General features: G+C 34.9%; 1 protein-coding gene across 3 annotated transcripts in view; it reads left to right on the top strand.

Annotated features, from left to right (window-relative positions):
* The window catches only part of LOC109068543 (neural cell adhesion molecule 2-like), a 454,473-nt gene that overhangs the window by 336,027 nt on the left and 100,620 nt on the right, over window positions 1-17,826 (top strand). The window lies entirely within an intron of this gene.

Here is a 17,826-nt window from a genome sequence, read left to right on the forward strand (position 1 = left end):
CTCTGTAAATATACTTCCTGTCAATGTTTCATATGTTAGTGCTTTTATAGTCCACTGTTTTGAGTCCCGTTAAATGCAGCCTTCATCCATCAAAAGTATGATCACCGGCATCCAATTCCACTTGTGCTGCTTGGATCCATCCACCATCAGCTTGCTTGAAAATTCATCAATTTGTCTCCTGCTTAATGGACTTAAAAAAGAGAAATCTAAAGGCAATGATCAACGTCTCCCTCTCACACTTCCACTTTTAAAAAAATGAATATAACATCAGAGATAGGGATGCTTTGGGATTTATTCTGATATGATGTTAGAATCTGTTTTGCTTATGGCTTTCTATGGCTTTCTTAGAGGTGGCGAGTTTTCAACATGCACAGATTCCTTCAATCCGTCACATGACCTCACAATATCTGATGTTTCAATTTTTTCTCACCACTTCACCATATTTCTAAAGCACTCAAAAACTGATAGGAACTGAAACTAACTCTGCTTTTCATCTATGTTGGCTTATCTGAGGAGTCGTCCACAAGCTTGTCTGGAGGACCCATTATTTACAATGGAGGAGGGAAAGCCTATGTCCAGAGCCTGGTTTGCATCCCGTTTCCGCCTGCTTTGTAAATACTGTGGGCTTCCCCCAGAGTGTTATTCGGCTCATTCATTGCGCATAGGGGCTGCTACAAATGCAGCTTCCTGCTGGTGCTTCGATTTAGCAGGAAGAGCCAGGGATGATTGCCTGGTATGGTCTGTTTGGGGGGAATTTATTTGCTGCTTTCCCAGTTTTAAATTGGAGATTGTCCCCAGAAGCTGCTGCTGTTCCCTGACTAGCTTTCATGGAGCTCATGAAAAGAATGGCTAACTCAGAACAGAGCCATACCGCCAAATGTAACTTTAACAATCATGCAAATAAAAAATATGAAAATTTGACTAAAAGAATTGTCCATGGTATTTTTGACTCAAGTGGTCCTGACTGAACTATAATGACCTTCTCAAATCAGAAACCATGGGTGGACAGAACAATCCGTGCTGCAGTAAACAAACGCACTGCTGCATACAACGCCGCTCTTTCATCAGGGCTATGATCTCCGACGGGTAGTAAAAGCCGCAAAACACAGATACAGGGAACACATAGAATCCCATTTCCAGCTAAATGACTCCCAACGCATGTGGCAAGGACTAAGAACCATCTATGCCTTTGGAAACAAATCCTCTGCAACTGTGAGAGCAGACCCATCACTGGCTGACGAGTTAAACTCTTTCTATAGCCGCTCTGAATGCAACCGAGGCAGCCCAAGTCAGAAAGCTGCCAGGAAGCAGCAGTCAGAAGAGTGATAATCATGTAATCACCGTGTCGGAGGACGAGGTTCGGAGGGCCCTAAAGCAAGTGAACGTCAGGAAAGCAGCAGCTCCTGATGGGATTTATGGCCGTGTTCTGAGGTCCTGTGCTGATCAGCTCGCTGGTTTGTTTACATCTATTTTTAATGAGTCCCTTGCTACCTCGGTGGTTCCCACTTCCTTTAAAAAAATCTGTCATCATCCCTGTGGCTAAGAATAATAACCCCTCTTGCCTGAATTACTATTGTCTGGTTGCCCTTATGTCAACAGTCATGAAGATCTTTGAGAAACTTATAAAGATCAACATTTGCTCCTCCATCCCTGATACTTTGGACCCTTTTCAGTTTGCCTATCGCTCCAACAGATCTACTGAAGATGCCATCTCTCACGTCCTGCACTCTTCTCATGCATATTGACAGCAGAAATGGGCACTATGTGAGGCTGCTATTCATCGACTATAGCTCAGCTTTCAATACTGTAGTCCCCATCAAGCTAGCTTCCAAACTCATAGACCTTGACCTGAATTCTTCACTCTGCAACTGGATTCTTGATTTCCTCACTAGTTCACCTCCAACTCCATCACCCTGAACGTGGGAGCTCCACAGGGCTGTGTCCTGAGTCCCCTGCTCTACTCTCTCTACACACATGACTGCTTTCTTCCCACAGCTCCACATTTATTATCAAATTTGCTGATGATACTGTGGTCCTGGGCCTCATTTCCAACAATAATGAAGCCGCATACTTGGCTGAGGTACAGAAACTCACATCATGGTTCCAGGACAACTGTCTCTCTATAAATGTGAGTAAAACTAAAGAGCTGATTGTGGACTTCAGGAAGAGGAAGCAGCGGCCCTATACTCCTCTTATGATCAGTGGAACCCCTGTGGAGAGGGTGAGCAGCTTCAAATACCTTGGTGTAAACAACCCTGAGGACCTGACTTGGACTACCCACATTCAAACACAGGTTAATAAAGCCAGGCATAGACTATACCATCTGCGACAGCTGAGAAAATTCAGGGTTTCATCAGCAATCCTGAAAACTTTCTATTCAGGGGCCATAGAAAGTGTATTGACTAAGTGTATCTCAGTGTGGTATAGGAAAAGCTCCAGTCAAGACTGCAAAGCCCTGCAGAGAGTTGTGCGCTTAGCTGAGCGCATCTCAGGGTCTGCTCTCCCCTCTCTACAGGACATCTAACTCAAACGATGCAAAAGCAGAACTGTTAAAATCATCAAGGACTCCAACCACCCTAGTAAAGGTCTTTTCACTTTGCTGCCATCTGGTAAGCGCTTCCGTAGCCTGATGGCAAAAACTGAGAGACTTAGGAGGAGTTTTTTCCCCAGGCCATCAGGCTCCTAAACTCAAAACCAGCCTTTTAACATCTACATGTCTCCACTTAATAATCACTTAATCAGTAAGATATTCATCATTCCCTACCTCATATTGACATATTGACAGTGTCACAACCACCTGTTTGCGCATTTGCCTCTTGTACATTCCTGTGTATCTTAATATTTAAGACTACAGTATACTTTCATGCACATTTTATTTTCTATTCTATATTTAATTCTACAGTATACATTTTTTTATATTCTATTATTATATTTTTATTGTTTACTTTTATTTCATTCTTTCATACCTATATTTATACCTTTGGATCTGTGCTGTCTTGACTTGCTCATTTCATCACTTTCTTTTTAATTCTTGTGACTTATTCGCTAAACTTAACATACGACGGCCCAGACACCAATTCAACATCCTAAATCGGACAACTACCACTGACGTGAGCCCAACGTGTGGAACACATCAAAATACTGGTCTGACAGATGCTCATCGATGACCTGACTACTGACCATCGGCTTGGTGTGTCACAACCTTTACATTTGTGTCTAGAGTTTTACAAAACATTTTTAAAAGTGTTTCAAACTGTGTTCAGATTTGACCAGATATGAAAGATCACAGTATATTATTTATCATTGATATGCAGTACCATCGAAAGGACTAAGCCAAGTGTACGACCGCACAGGCCCTCGCGCCTCTAGAGGGCCTCGCTCCTGGCCTGCATTTTATGTCGTTTATGTATAATTTCTATTACTGTTTTTACACCCATTTTGTCCTTTGAAGGACTAAAATAGTCATAGCTGATAGACAGTATAAAACTCTGTGTATAAGAATGAGTAAAGCTGTTTGTTGTTAGGATGAAAAAGTTTTAAAAGTTTTTTTACGCCCCTCATGCCGGGCTTCGGGCCAATTCTCACGCCATAGTTCAGCCGGGCCTCAGGCCTGTTTTAGGCTTCTCCTTATTTTTATATTTTAGACATCCATCAATTAGTGATGAAACAACAAGAAACAACACGTGATGATTTGAGAAGGCTAAATTGATCAAACATAGGTTCACTGTCTGGCGCTGGCCGCTTGGTCATTAAAAAAAAAAAAAACTTATATTTAACGAACAAAAGAAATATAATCATTTTGCCATTACATACAAAACTGAATTATTATTATAGCTGAAACAGTAGGCCTATTTGCTGTTTTGGGAGAAGTGGGGAAAAAGACAGGCTTGGGCCTATAATTCTGATAAGCTGTCGGACACGGTCCGGGCTAGGGCTTAAATTAAAATAACGTGCACGTGTTAAAATAAAATATTATTTTCCAATAGTGTAAATTGATTACTACTTCATATGAAGAGTTCAGATGCAAAAGCCTCTAAGTGCCGTTTGAAATTTTCTTCTAAAAATGAACATTTTTTTTATCAGGCTCCCATGTGTAGGTTCAGTAATTTCACTTTAATGGCAATGAATTGTTTCTTTTCTTTCCCATTAAAGTAAAATAACTGAACATAAACATAGGAGCATGAAAAAATAATCATTTTAGAAGAAAATGTTGGAACCCACGGTAAAAAACCACAATCATCACTTCATACAAAACAATCTACAAACCTATAAAAAATATCACAAAACTTATACATTTAATCACATAATTATGAGTTTATATCTTAGAATTATTGTTATTATTATTATTATGCAGTAGATCCTTATGATGTGTGTTAAAGTTGCGTACATTACTATAGCAACCCACCGCCACCACACACAGACACACACACACACACACACACACACACACACACAAAATTATAGAGGGCCTCGCATGTCAACTTCGCACAGGGCCTCGTACCCCCCCCCCTTGCGATGCCCCTGTTGATATGCTTTAATGTTTTTTATTAATATTTTAGAATTTTGAGTTACATATATATATTCTGTTATCAATTTTTTTTAAGTTGTTGTAATTTTGTTGTGTTTTTGTCATTTTTAATATTAAGTATGCCTATATAGTGTATATTTTTTTGTTTAAATTGTAAAATATTTTGTAATTTTGATTATTTATTTTTTTATATTTTTAAGTATATCTGCATAGTTTTGAATTATTAATTTTTATAACTGAATACAATTAATTTATAAACTAAATTAATATTTTTTTTTCTAGCTGACATTTTATTTTTTACATTTTACCTGATTTCAGTTTATTATTATTTTATTCAAAGTAACTTTTTATGTTTTTAATTTATAGACTTATAGACTTATTAGACTTTACATGTTTCCAACTTGAACTCTTAAGTAATGGCAGCTATTATTATTTTTTTTTTTTCAATTTAAAACTATAGTTTTAAGTTCATCAAACATAAACATTGTTGTTTTTAAATTAATATTTACCAATTAATCCTCATAAGCCACATTTTTTTAAATGTATTCAATCTGTATTTAAATATTTTCATTTTTTTTTTCTACAATAGTGTAATGGAACAGGCATCTCAAAACAAAACATTTTTTCACTTTACAACATTACAACAATGCAAATTACAGAGTATCATTAACACTACTGGTAACACTTTAGTTTAGAGACCAATTCTCACTATTAACTATTAACTAGTTGCTTATTAGCATGTATATTGCTAGCATATTGACTATTTATTAGTACTTAAAAGGAACAAATTAATGTATTAACATTAACAACCTCATATAACAAAAACCTTACTATCAATTTTATTGAGGGACAACTCTTAGTTAATAGTGAATGTGTCCCCTAGTTCTAAGGTGTTACCACACTCTTTTTCATCCTTTTCAGATGAATGTATTCACCTTTACATGAAGCTGTTTACAGGCTTCAAGGAAAAAACAACAACAACAACAATAAATAACACCTAGTTTATATGATGTACTCACTCAGAATAATACTTGACCTACTTAAAACAGTGTATGTAGTGTTTTGAACATTGTTAAAATATCACATTCAATTATTTTAAAAACATTACATTAGCAAATACAAATGAATAGCATTCAATAGCATTCTGCAGAGTAAATTTTGAAACTTAAAATGTATGTTCTGCGGTCCACAATGTCATAACACTTACTACTAAAAGCTGAGCACACTTCATTTGGGTTAGTTCACCCAAAAAAAGAAAATTCTGTCATCATTTACTCACCCTAAAGTTGAAGATGAAGATATTTTTAATGAAATCTGACAGGTGCCTTGTTCTGCCCTTGACAGTTATGCAATGACCACTTTGACGCTTCAGAAAGTTAATAAAGAGAAGCTTCTGCAGGAACCAATGAGGTTTGGTCTTATGTGCTAAATTCAAACCGTTTATCATATCAATCATGGCTCTTCAGAAAATTTTAATTAAAAATTTCTCAATTATGAACTTTTTAAAGCATCAACGTAGTAGTTGCATGGACTGTCAAAGGAGGGACAGAAATTTGTCTGAATGAAATGAAATAGATTTCATTTAAAACATGTTTATCTTCCAGATCCTGTGAAGTAAAAACAGTGTAAGCACACCTTGATTTTACTTTCATTCCATTTCATTGATTTAATTTCAATGAAATTATTTCTTTGGATTGATTTATTGCTTTATTATTGTATTCTATTGTTATTTATAATAATAATAATAATAATAATAATAATAATAATAATAATAATAATAATAATAATAATAATATATTATTAAAGAAAATAAAGAAAAATAAGCACAAACTGAATGTTAACTGGTAAGAAGTAGGAGGAACATAGTAATTATCTTTTATTTATACCCCATTACAATAGTGCCTTTACAACAGTCCAGCATCAGTGTGGTCCTACTGTATGTGATTCTTACCTTTATCAGTGCAGTTGGTTTCTGACAGAGAAGATTTTATTCTTGTCCCTTGCTTCTCACATGATAACAGTTCAGTAGTGCCCCAGTCCTAATGAGAGTTTGATTATGATGTCAAACTCCTTAAAATGACAGCAAAAAAGTAACGATTACCACATAGCATGTTCCCAAAACACCTTTTTTAGCTTAATTTAACTCTTTCATTTATTTAAATGCTTTAGGATAAACTTTTTTCCAAACGTTTAAAGACATATTTCATATAATTTCAACACATAATTAAATAAATGGCTAGTATATTTACATCGTATACAAGCAGTGACTTGAAATCACGTAGTTTTCGTCCATGTCAGTGGTGTAGGAACTTAAATGCACAACATCAACTTTGAATACGGTTGATCCGAGTTTGAATCCAGCTTTAACCAACTTCATCTTATTTTCCCGCATGATATAGCTTATCAAAAATGTGTTTATTTTCAATAAAATTAATAAAACCTTAAATAAAGCACCAACACTATTTGGTAAGTATTTGGGTTGGGGTAGGTGTAGAGAGCACTAATTGTCCCATAAGGCAGCATCCATTTGATAACTATAATAAATATTTTCATTTTAACTATTGCATACTTTTTTTAATAATGAAGCCTATAGAGTATCTGCCATTACTTCCACTAAGTATGAATAGCATCTGTCTACACTTTATGCAAACATACTGCTTTTTTAAAAAGTATAAATAAAATATATCACTATTTGCACTTAGTGTAAATAACAGACTGCTAAATAATGCTATTTTCCCTCAGTGTATATAAAAGTGAATTACACGTGAAATATACGTTTATTTGAGTGATATCCATAGAGGTGAATGTGCCAAGATAACGTGGGCGTTGTTTGTGAACCATGTCACCACTTTAATCATGTTAAAATGACACTTAAACTGTGTTGCATGCATTGAAAGGACACAGCGTAACAATTGCTTCAACATTTATAAAGAAGATTAAGAATGTACCAACGTCTTTTCATTACAGCTTTGCAGTCGCATTTGACGAATCTGTTGGAACGGGATGTAAAATAGCTCACATGCACGCGCACATCCCAAGTTAACAGAATCCCCAGTTGATCCATAACACCAGAGTCATAAATGAGCTCAATGCTGATGTCAAACACCTTAAAATGAAAGAAAAGTAAAGTGATTACCGCATGGCTTTCCCCAAACTCCAGTAAAGCCAAACTGTGAAACAGAATAAACGTCTCTGCTAACTCCAACTCTTCAGTCATTTGTGTTACATTAAATGCTTAGGAAACTACTTTTTTCCCCCTAATGTTTAATGACATATTTCATATTATTTCAAAGGATAATTAAGCAGTAGTTTAAGGCATATTGAGCACATAATCCAAATTACAACTAAATTACAGCTGTAAAACCCAATTAATCCATAACTACATAACTCAAATGCTTAATACTGAGTGGATAAAATTTTGCTTTATCGTAGCATACAGGTGCTGGTCATATAATTAGAATATCATCAAAAAGTTTATTTATTTCACTAATTCCATTCAAAAAGTGAAACTTGTATATTATATTCATTCATTACACACAGACTGATATATGTTAAATGTTTATTTCTTTTAATTTTGATTATTATAACTGACAACTAAGGAAAATCCCAAATTCAGTATCTCAGAAAATTTGAATATTACTTAAGACCAATACAAAGAAAGGATTTTTTGAAATCTTGGCCAACTGAAAAGTATGAACATGAAAAGTATGAGCATGTACAGCACGCAATACTTAGTTGGGGCTCCTTTTGTCTGAATTACTGCAGCAATGCGGCGTGGCATGGAGTCGATCAGTCTGTGGCACTGCTGAAGTGTTATGAGAGCCCAGGTTGCTCTAATAGTGGCCTTCAGCTCTTCTGCTGCATCTTGGATCTGGCATATCGAATCTTCCTCTTCACAATACCCTATAGATTTTCTATGGGGTTAAGGTCAGACGAGATTGCTGGCCAACTAAGAACAGGGATACTATGGTGCTTAAACCAGGTACTGGTAGCTTTGGCACTGTGTGCAGGTGCCAAGTCCTGTTGGAAAATGAAATCTGCATCTCCATAAAGTTGGTAAGCAGCAGAAAACATGAAGTGTTCTAAAACTTCCTGGTATACGGCTGTGTTGACCTTGGACCTCAGAAAACACAGTGGGACCAACCACAGCAGATGACATGGCACCCCCAAAACCATCACTGACGTGGAAACTTTACACTGGACCTCAAGAAATGTGGATTGTGTGCCTCTCCTCTCTTCCTCCAGACTCTGGGACCCTGATTTCCAAAGGAAATGCAAAATTTACTTTCATCAGAGAACATAACTTTGGAACACTCAGCAGCAGTCCAGTCCTTTTTGAAGCGAGACGCTTCTGACGCTCTGTTGTTCAAGAGTGGCTTGACACAAGGAATGCGACAGCTGAAACCCATGTCTTGCAAATGTCTGTGCGTAGTGGTTCTTGAAGCACTGACTCCAGCTGCAGTCCACTCTTTGTGAATCTCCCCCACATTTTTGAATGGGTTTTGTATCGCAATCTTCTCCAGGACTGAGAGACCATTTAAAGTTGTTTTGAGTTAATTAGCTAATTAGAGTGTGGCACCAGGTGTCTTCAAAATTGAACCTTTTCACAATATTCAAATTTTCTGAAATTTTCCTTATTTGTCAGTTATAATCATCAATATTAAAAGAAATAAACATTTAAAATATATCAGTCTGTGTGTAATGAATGAATATAATATACAAGTTTAACGTTTTGATTGGAATTAGTGAAATAAATCAACTTTTTGATGATATTCTAATTATATGACCAGCACATTCAGTCATTTGGTGACATTTAAAGCATTCAGCAATTAATCTGCTCATATGTTATTTAATTCTTACCTTTTCAGTGCCTTTTGTTGATAGCAGTTCAGAAAAATGCAGTCTTGTCACCCGTTGAACTGAAAATTCAAAATGGCCACAGTCAAGAATCATTGTAATCCCCTTGTTAGTCTTTTAAGTAAATTTTACTTAAATAGTATCTCGGAAAGGAACACATCTAAAAAACCTTGTAAAGATTACTCATTATTATACAAACAACATTTAATTAAAAAAAAAAAAAAGTGTTTGCAACAAATTGATATTAAGTATGTTACTCAAATCTTCTAAATACCATACATAGCTTTATTTGTTAAAAATATTAATAATTTTTTGTTACAATTACAACTCCACTGAGACATTTTTCTCAGTGCACATTCATTTTAAAGGCCTTAACTCTTCCTCTATGGGAATTTTATGAGAAACGTCTGCGATGAAATTCAAACCATAATGAAACTAAGCACCGCTGGACTCTTGTTTATTCTAATAATGTCTTGTAATATCCTTTCACACAAGGCATACTGAAACAAAAGGCTGCAATTACAGGAACAGATATACATGCCTGTAATTATTTCTCAGTTTGATTGGAAATGACACAGAAGCATCTAATTATCTGTAAGCAGAGATGTCACTGGCCCACCCTAACGACCGATTACAGAAGGAAAAAACAAACTGAAGCAGTCACTGAGTCGAGAGGCATAAACCATCTTCAGATCATGAGTTTACAGCCACCAAACGCACAGTATGAATAATACTATATCTCAATTATGATACAGAGTTGTATGCAAACTTATGACCTCAACTGTATTTTTTTGTTCTCGAAAAATTTCAAATTATTTTATTCTGTTCAAGTTATATACAAGCATATATATATATATATATATATATATATATATATATATAGAGGAGAGAGAGAGGAGAGAGAGAGAGAGAGAGAGAGAGAGAGAGAGAGAGATGAGAGAGAGAGAGAGAGAGTGTATGAAAACTATATTTTCAGGATTCTTTGTTTGAGATTCATATTCATTCTACCTGTCTGTAAGACTGAATCCCATCTGTTGTCCATCCTAAACATCTTCAGCTCAAGAATCAGCCACAAAGGAAACATTTCAAAGGCTTTCAGAGCAGATTCTGTGAGTTGTTGTTGTGCTGTCAGTGAAATAGGACAGGAATAAAGTTGAAATGACACACTGAAGGGACATTGAGATAACTGGAGAGAGCCAGTGACTGTGATTTGACCTTTTACTGAAATGTCTCAACAATGTCTGCTGGGATCTGGATCAGATGAACTGTTAGACGGCATTCCTGGAACAGCATGCAGATGAATTATTGAAAAATAGATGCATGGTCTCATGTGTTTGATGTCTTGCTGGGTGAGACACTGAGGCGCATCAATACAGACGGGAAATGACCTGAAGAATCAAACTGATGGAAAGACAAACAGACATACAGCATCAAACAGGCTTTTAGATTTGGCTCAATTTTGCCATTTATAGTGTCACCCTTCATTGCTGTGCACTTTTGTCTGCATTGTGAATGATTTGTAGATTGTACACAATTTTTTTGTTTCTTCTGTATTTTCATATGTTGTGCATTTCCCATTCATTTCCAAAGGTGGTCATGTATGACCACGAACAACACAAGTGTGACTACTTTATTTACAACAATTATAAAAAATAAATAAATAATATATATATATATATATATATATATATATATATATATATATATATTATATATATTATATATATATATATATATGATATATATTATATTATATAATATATATAACATATATATATCTATAATATACTATAATATATATAAAGGACAAATGGAAGGACCATTAAAATAAAAATCAGAATTCATATAATTGTTTTATTTATTTATTTATTTTATTTGGTTAATATAATTATCTAAAATTATATATATAGTTTTGTTCTTATTCAATTAAAATATTGTGAAAAAATTACACACACACACACACACACACACACACACACACACACACACACACACATATATATATATATATATATATATATATATAATTATATTAACCAAATAAATGAACAATAAATAAATTTAAAAAAAAAAAGCCCAATAAACAATTATATACATTCTGATTTTTTTTTTTAATGGTCCTTCCATTTGTATGGATTATGGATTTTTTTTCATGCATATTACTTACTCTAGTGAAATATGACCAGGATGTGTTCTTGACAGCTTTCAGGATTCACCAACATGACTCTTACACACCTCACAGCGAGTGCGTTGATTTGTCATGATGCACCTAAAAGCCGCCGTGTTCATTATTTGTTATGAGGACAGCGAGAGGTCTGAGAGCATCTTTGGTGTTTAATATGGTTTCCCTGTTGCTGTAAAGCTCGCTCTCATCTATCATCAGCAGCAGATCCAGCAAACGAAATCACCTCATGTTCTGAGTTTAACATGAGAACAGAAAGCAGCAGATGCTGAGATTGTTCTGTTATTAGTGTCATAGATGTATTTAGCTTTATTCCAGCTTTCTGTCATGTTTTCTTGTCTGTAATTTCTTGTTTTTCAGTGTATTGAGAGACTGATAGGTATGGAAGCCTATTTCAGCCACAGATATATCGTGATATCTTTAGAAACCTTGGGGGGGGGGGGGGTATCAGTCAAATTATTTTTTACTTTGTTTATTGAGTTTTTCTTTTTCGCCCAACGAACATAAGGATACTGATGAATGCAGGGCACAAGACTCTGGCTTTCTCCATCTTCTTTGAAGCTCCTATGAAATAACAAGACAGAAAATACTGTCAGGTTCAATAGTATGATGAATAAATATTAATCGTAACACTTTACAATAAGATGCCATTTGTTAACATTAATGTATTAACTAACATGAATGAATAATGAACAATAGATTTATTACACAATTTATTAATCTTTGTTATAATGTTAATAAAAATAGAGTCGTTCATTGTTCATGTTAGTTCACAGTGCATTAATGTTTACAAACACAACTTGTGATTTTAATAATGCATAAGTAAATGCTGAAATTAACATGAACTAGGATTAATAAATGCTGTGGGAATATTGTTCATTATTATTTATGTAATTTATATGTTAACTAATGAACCTTACTGAAGAATGAGCACAGATGAGGAATTAAGTGCATGGCACTGCGACCAACTTAACATTTTACAGAGTTTAATGTAGCAATGTGGTCCCTCAGTTTTTCAAGATCAGTTTTAATAGTGTAACTGTTAAAAGATTTGAACAAAAAGAAATTACTACGCACAGGCCGTATTGATTGCAAATACAACAATAAGATGAGTAAAGAAAATGCAGTACTTATTAAAATAATCACACTTTATTTACATATATGAACACAGAAAAGCGCTGTTAACAGGTTAATATGTTTCTCATTCTATGACTAGTAAAATAATGGCAACTTACTCTGACAAACACAGCTCTCCTCGAAGTAGCTGCGAGTGCTGCTCTTCTTATTGTGTGACAGGTGTCAGCGTTAGGCACAATACTGTCACCTGGGAGCTCAACCATGTACTGGTGCTGGAGAATTTACATGTGGTGTTATCATAAGAGAACTGTTAATTTTAAATATTGTGGTTATCGCTAATACCGGCATATTGTCACACTAAATTAACACGGTATCGATAATTGTTGCTTTGAATATTACGGTTATCCTCAATACCCCCTAATATATATATATACACTCACCACAAACAAGTTTCTTCTGCTCATCAAGCCTGCATTTATATATATATATATATATATATATATATACAGTACAGACCAAAAGTTTGGAAACATTACTATTTTTAATGTTTTTGAAAGAAGTTTCTTCTGCTCATCAAGCATACAAAAATAATAATTAATTAATTAATTAATTGTAATATTGTGACATATTTATTAAAATTTAAAATAATTGTTTTTAAATTTTATTATACTTTAAATTATCATTTATTTCTGTGATGCAAAGCTGAATTTTTAGGATCATTATCACATGATCTTTTAGAAATCATTCTAATATGATGATTCATTATCAAAGTTGGAAACAGTTCTGCTGCTTAATATTTTTTTCAGACACATGTGATACTTTTTTAGGATACTTTGATGAATAAAAAGTAAAAAAAAGAAAAAAGAAAAAAAGAAGATATGTTTTTAAAATATAAATATTTTTTAATAACAATATACACTACTGGTCAGTAATTTGGGGTCAGTAATTTTTTTTTCTTTCTTTTTTTTAAATAAAATCAATACTTTTATTCAGCAAGGATGTGTTCAATTGATAAAAAAGTGATAGTAAAGAAAATATATTATTAGAATATATATTATTAGAATTTTTTTTTTTTTTTTTGAATAAATGCAGTTCTTTTTAACCTTTTATTCATCAAATATATTAGACAGCAGAACTGTTTCCAACACTCATAATAAATCAGAATATTAGAATGATTTCTAAATGATCATGTGATAGACTGGATGTTACATGTGACACTGAAGGCTAGAGTAATGATGCTGAAAATTCAGCTTTGCATCACAGGAATAAATTATTTTTTTTAAAGTATATTCAAATAGAAAACTATTATTTTAAGTTGTAATAATATTTCACAATATTACTCTTTTTTCTGTATTTTTGATCAAATAAATGCAGGCTTGATGAGCAGAAGAGACTTCTTTCAAAAACATTAAAAATAGTAATGTTTCCAAACTTTTGGTCTGTACTGTATATACAGTCGTGGCCAAAAGTTTTGAGAATTACATAAATATTGGAAATTGGAAAAGTTGCTGCTTAAGTTTTTATAATAGCAATTTGCATATACTCCAGAATGTTATGAAGAGTGATCAGATGAATTGCATAGTCCTTCTTTGCCATGAAAAATTAACTTAATCCCCAAAAAAACCTTTCCACTGCATTTCATTGCTGTCATTAAAGGACCTGCTGAGATCATTTCAGTAATCATCTTGTTAACTCAGGTGAGAATGATGACGAGCACAAGGCTGGAGATCATTATGTCAGGCTGATTGGGTTAGAATGGCAGACTTTACATGTTAAAAGGAGGGTGATGCTTGAAATCATTGTTCTTCCATTGTTAACCATGGTGACCTGCAAAGAAACACGTGCAGCCATCATTGCCTTGCATAAAAATGGCTTCACAGGCAAGGATATTGTGGCTACTAAGATTGCACCGAAATCAACAATTTATAGGTTCATCAAGAACTTCAAGGAAAGAGGTTCAATTCTTGTAAAGAAGGCTTCAGGGCGTCCAAGAAAGTCCAGCAAGTGCCAGGATCGTCTCCTAAAGAGGATTCAGCTGCGGGATCGGAGTGCCACCAGTGCAGAGCTTGCTCAGGAATGCCAGCAGGCAGGTGTGAGCGCATCTGCACGCACAGTGAGGCGAAGACTTTTGGAAGATGGCCTGGTGTCAAGAAGGGCAGCAAAGAAGCCACTTCTCTCAAAAAAAAAACCATCAGGGACAGATTGATCTTCTGCAGAAAGTATAGTGAATGGACTGCTGAGGACTGGGGCAAAGTCATATTCTCCAATGAAGCCCCTTTCCGATTGTTTGGGGCATCTGGAAAAAGGCTTGTCCGGAGAAGAAAAGGTGAGCGCTACCATCAGTCCTGTGTCATGCCAACAGTAAAGCATCCTGACACCATTCATGTGTGGGGTTGCTTCTCATCCAAGGGAGTGGGCTCACTCACAATTCTGCCCAAAAACACAGCCATGAATAAAGAATGGTACCAAAACACCCCCCAACAGCAACTTCTTCCAACAATCCAACAACAGTTTGGTGAAGAACAATGCATTTTCCAGCACGATGGAGCACCGTGCCATAAGGCAAAAAAGTGATAACTAAGTGGCTCTGGGACCAGAATGTTGAAAATTTTGTGTCCATGGCCTGGAAACTCCCCCAGATCTTAATCCCATTGAGAACTTGTGGTCAATCCTCAAGAGGCGGGTGGACAAACAAAAACCCACTAATTCTGACAAAACTCCAAGAAGTTATTATGAAAGAATGGGTTGCTATCAGTCAGTATTTGGCCCAGAAGTTGATTGAGAGCATGCCCAGTCGAATTGCAGAGGTCCTGAAATAAGAAGGGCCAACACTGCAAATACTGACTCTTTGCATAAATGTCATGTAATTGTCGATATAAAAGCCTTTGAAACGAATGAAGTGCTTGCAATTATATTTCAGTACATCACAGAAACAACTGAAACAAAGATCTAAAAGCAGTTTAGCAGCAAACTTTTTGAAAACTAATATTTATGTAATTCTCAAAACTTTTGGCCACGACTGTATATATATATATTCCAAGGCATTAATAAGCTTCTATAGATAGAGGTCAGCAGGCCATTAGTGATGTTTGTCTCCTACAAAAAGGATTGCATTCTACTGCATTTTACTTACATAATGTGACATGATTGAAAAACAGATGAACTGGAAGAAAAATGTAGAGCAGAGTTGAATTTTGTGGTTATTTCTTAAAAATTCTACATGCAAAACACAGATACATTGCATTGTATTGTAAGGCATTCATTGTGTTGATGTGTTGTAATGGTTGAATATTCAGTGTCGGCGGTGTTAAGAATGTCAGCAGGGGTCTGTAAAGCTGTGTCTGCTGTCTGCCATCCTCACAGTGGGCACAGACCCTCAGGTGGACGATGTTGCTGGTGTTTGGGCTAAAAGAGAAATTTCTTGTGGTAACAGTCCTCCTCGCCGTGGGGATCTGGTGTGTGTGAAAGTCAGTTTCCTCTGGCGTTTAGTCGCACTAACAGTTTGGATGTTCACTTTTAACAGCCTGTTAACTGTAAAATGGCTGTGAATCGGTAAAGGATGAAAGTATTCATGGCTAACGTCTTTACTTTAAGCTCTTCAAAAAAGTAACAGGTGGTGAAGGACATCAGGTTACATAAGAATCTGTTTGGTGAAACTTTCATCAATGACATTCACAAAGATTACATAATACTAAACACATCAAAAGTTCATGTATGTTTAGACATGAACATTTTTAGTATTACATTATTTTCATGACCATTTACCACCTTTTTTCTTCCAAATTCCCAGTACTGCTATTCACCTTCTTTATGCACAGGTCATTTTTAAGATTTTGGGCTATTTTGTTTCCATAATGTGTCCTCTTTCAGTATAGTGAAAAGAAAACTTTTACAAGTTTTATTGCACTATATATATTTGCATCTGTAGATTTTAATTCCAATGCATTTATTTAAATAAAGTTTTATTCTCCATTTCAGCAGTCCTTACAAAAACCAAACTTTAAAGTTGTATATATTTTTAATCTATATTCTGAAGGTTTATACTAGAGCCCGACCGATATGGATTTTTGGGGGCCGATGCCGATGCCGATATTAACTCGAAAAGAGCCGATTTATAAGCCGATATTTTGATTTTGAAAATAAACTGGATATTAGACCCATTTCCTATAAACTACACTTACACAACATTCAATAGCAAAATATATGCCTGTTCTATGTATGTGGGCTGTATAAACCATTTTCCAGAAGGGATTATGTTAAAAAAAAGCCTTAGATTACAGTCTCAATGACTAAACAATTGCACATCAAAAGTATATATTTTTTAATGATCAAAAGAACACTGCATTAGAGGAAGCAAAGAGTCCCACACTTTGCTGCTACAGCGTTCACCTTTTTCAGCCATCTGTAGGGCAGAAAAGAGAGACAGAGAAAGAATAAGCATGTGTATTAATAATATCACCATGTATCATTACTCATGTCATCATTAGAATTTTAATAATAATAAACAGGGATCTCCTACATAGGCAAAAATGAGAAAATATAGAGAAATATATATATATATATTTTTTTATTTGTCAAGCAATAGGTATTACCTTTTACCTACTTATATTTAACTATATTATTACAACATTTTCCTGTTATGTCTGTAAAGCTGCTTTGAAACAATCTGTAAAAAAGAAAAAAAAAAAAAAAAAAAGCGCTTGTTCAGCTCACATTTATTTACATGTCCCCTCTGGTTTAATCATTTCTGACGCACCTACTGTAGTTACTGTAACTACACTATATTTGCTAACACAGACACATTCACAACGGACCCGTATATCTTCTCCTCTTCTCTTTGTGCAGTCTGAATCAAAACATCGTCATGCGCTAGCGAACGTAAAGTTAGCCTACTGTTACCGGAAGATTACGGAATCAATTCGAAGTTGAATGGTTAACGTTAGTGTCATGAACACACCGCTGTCAATTTTGAGAAGAACCACCTTCAAACAAGTTAATAGCAAGCATTTAAGGGCCCTGCTAAAAAGGAAGCAATGTTAGCGTTAGAATAACGTAACAGTTGTTGTTTTTTCGAGGCACGCTGTACATAACTTCTAGTCATTGACTACACGCACCCCCCTCCCACAGTTACGCGGTCATTATGTGGGAAACACTGCACATATATTTAGAATAAGTTAAACGC

This window comes from Cyprinus carpio, chromosome A1 (assembly GCF_018340385.1).
Source record: "Cyprinus carpio isolate SPL01 chromosome A1, ASM1834038v1, whole genome shotgun sequence".
Classification (NCBI taxonomy): domain Eukaryota; kingdom Metazoa; phylum Chordata; class Actinopteri; order Cypriniformes; family Cyprinidae; genus Cyprinus; species Cyprinus carpio.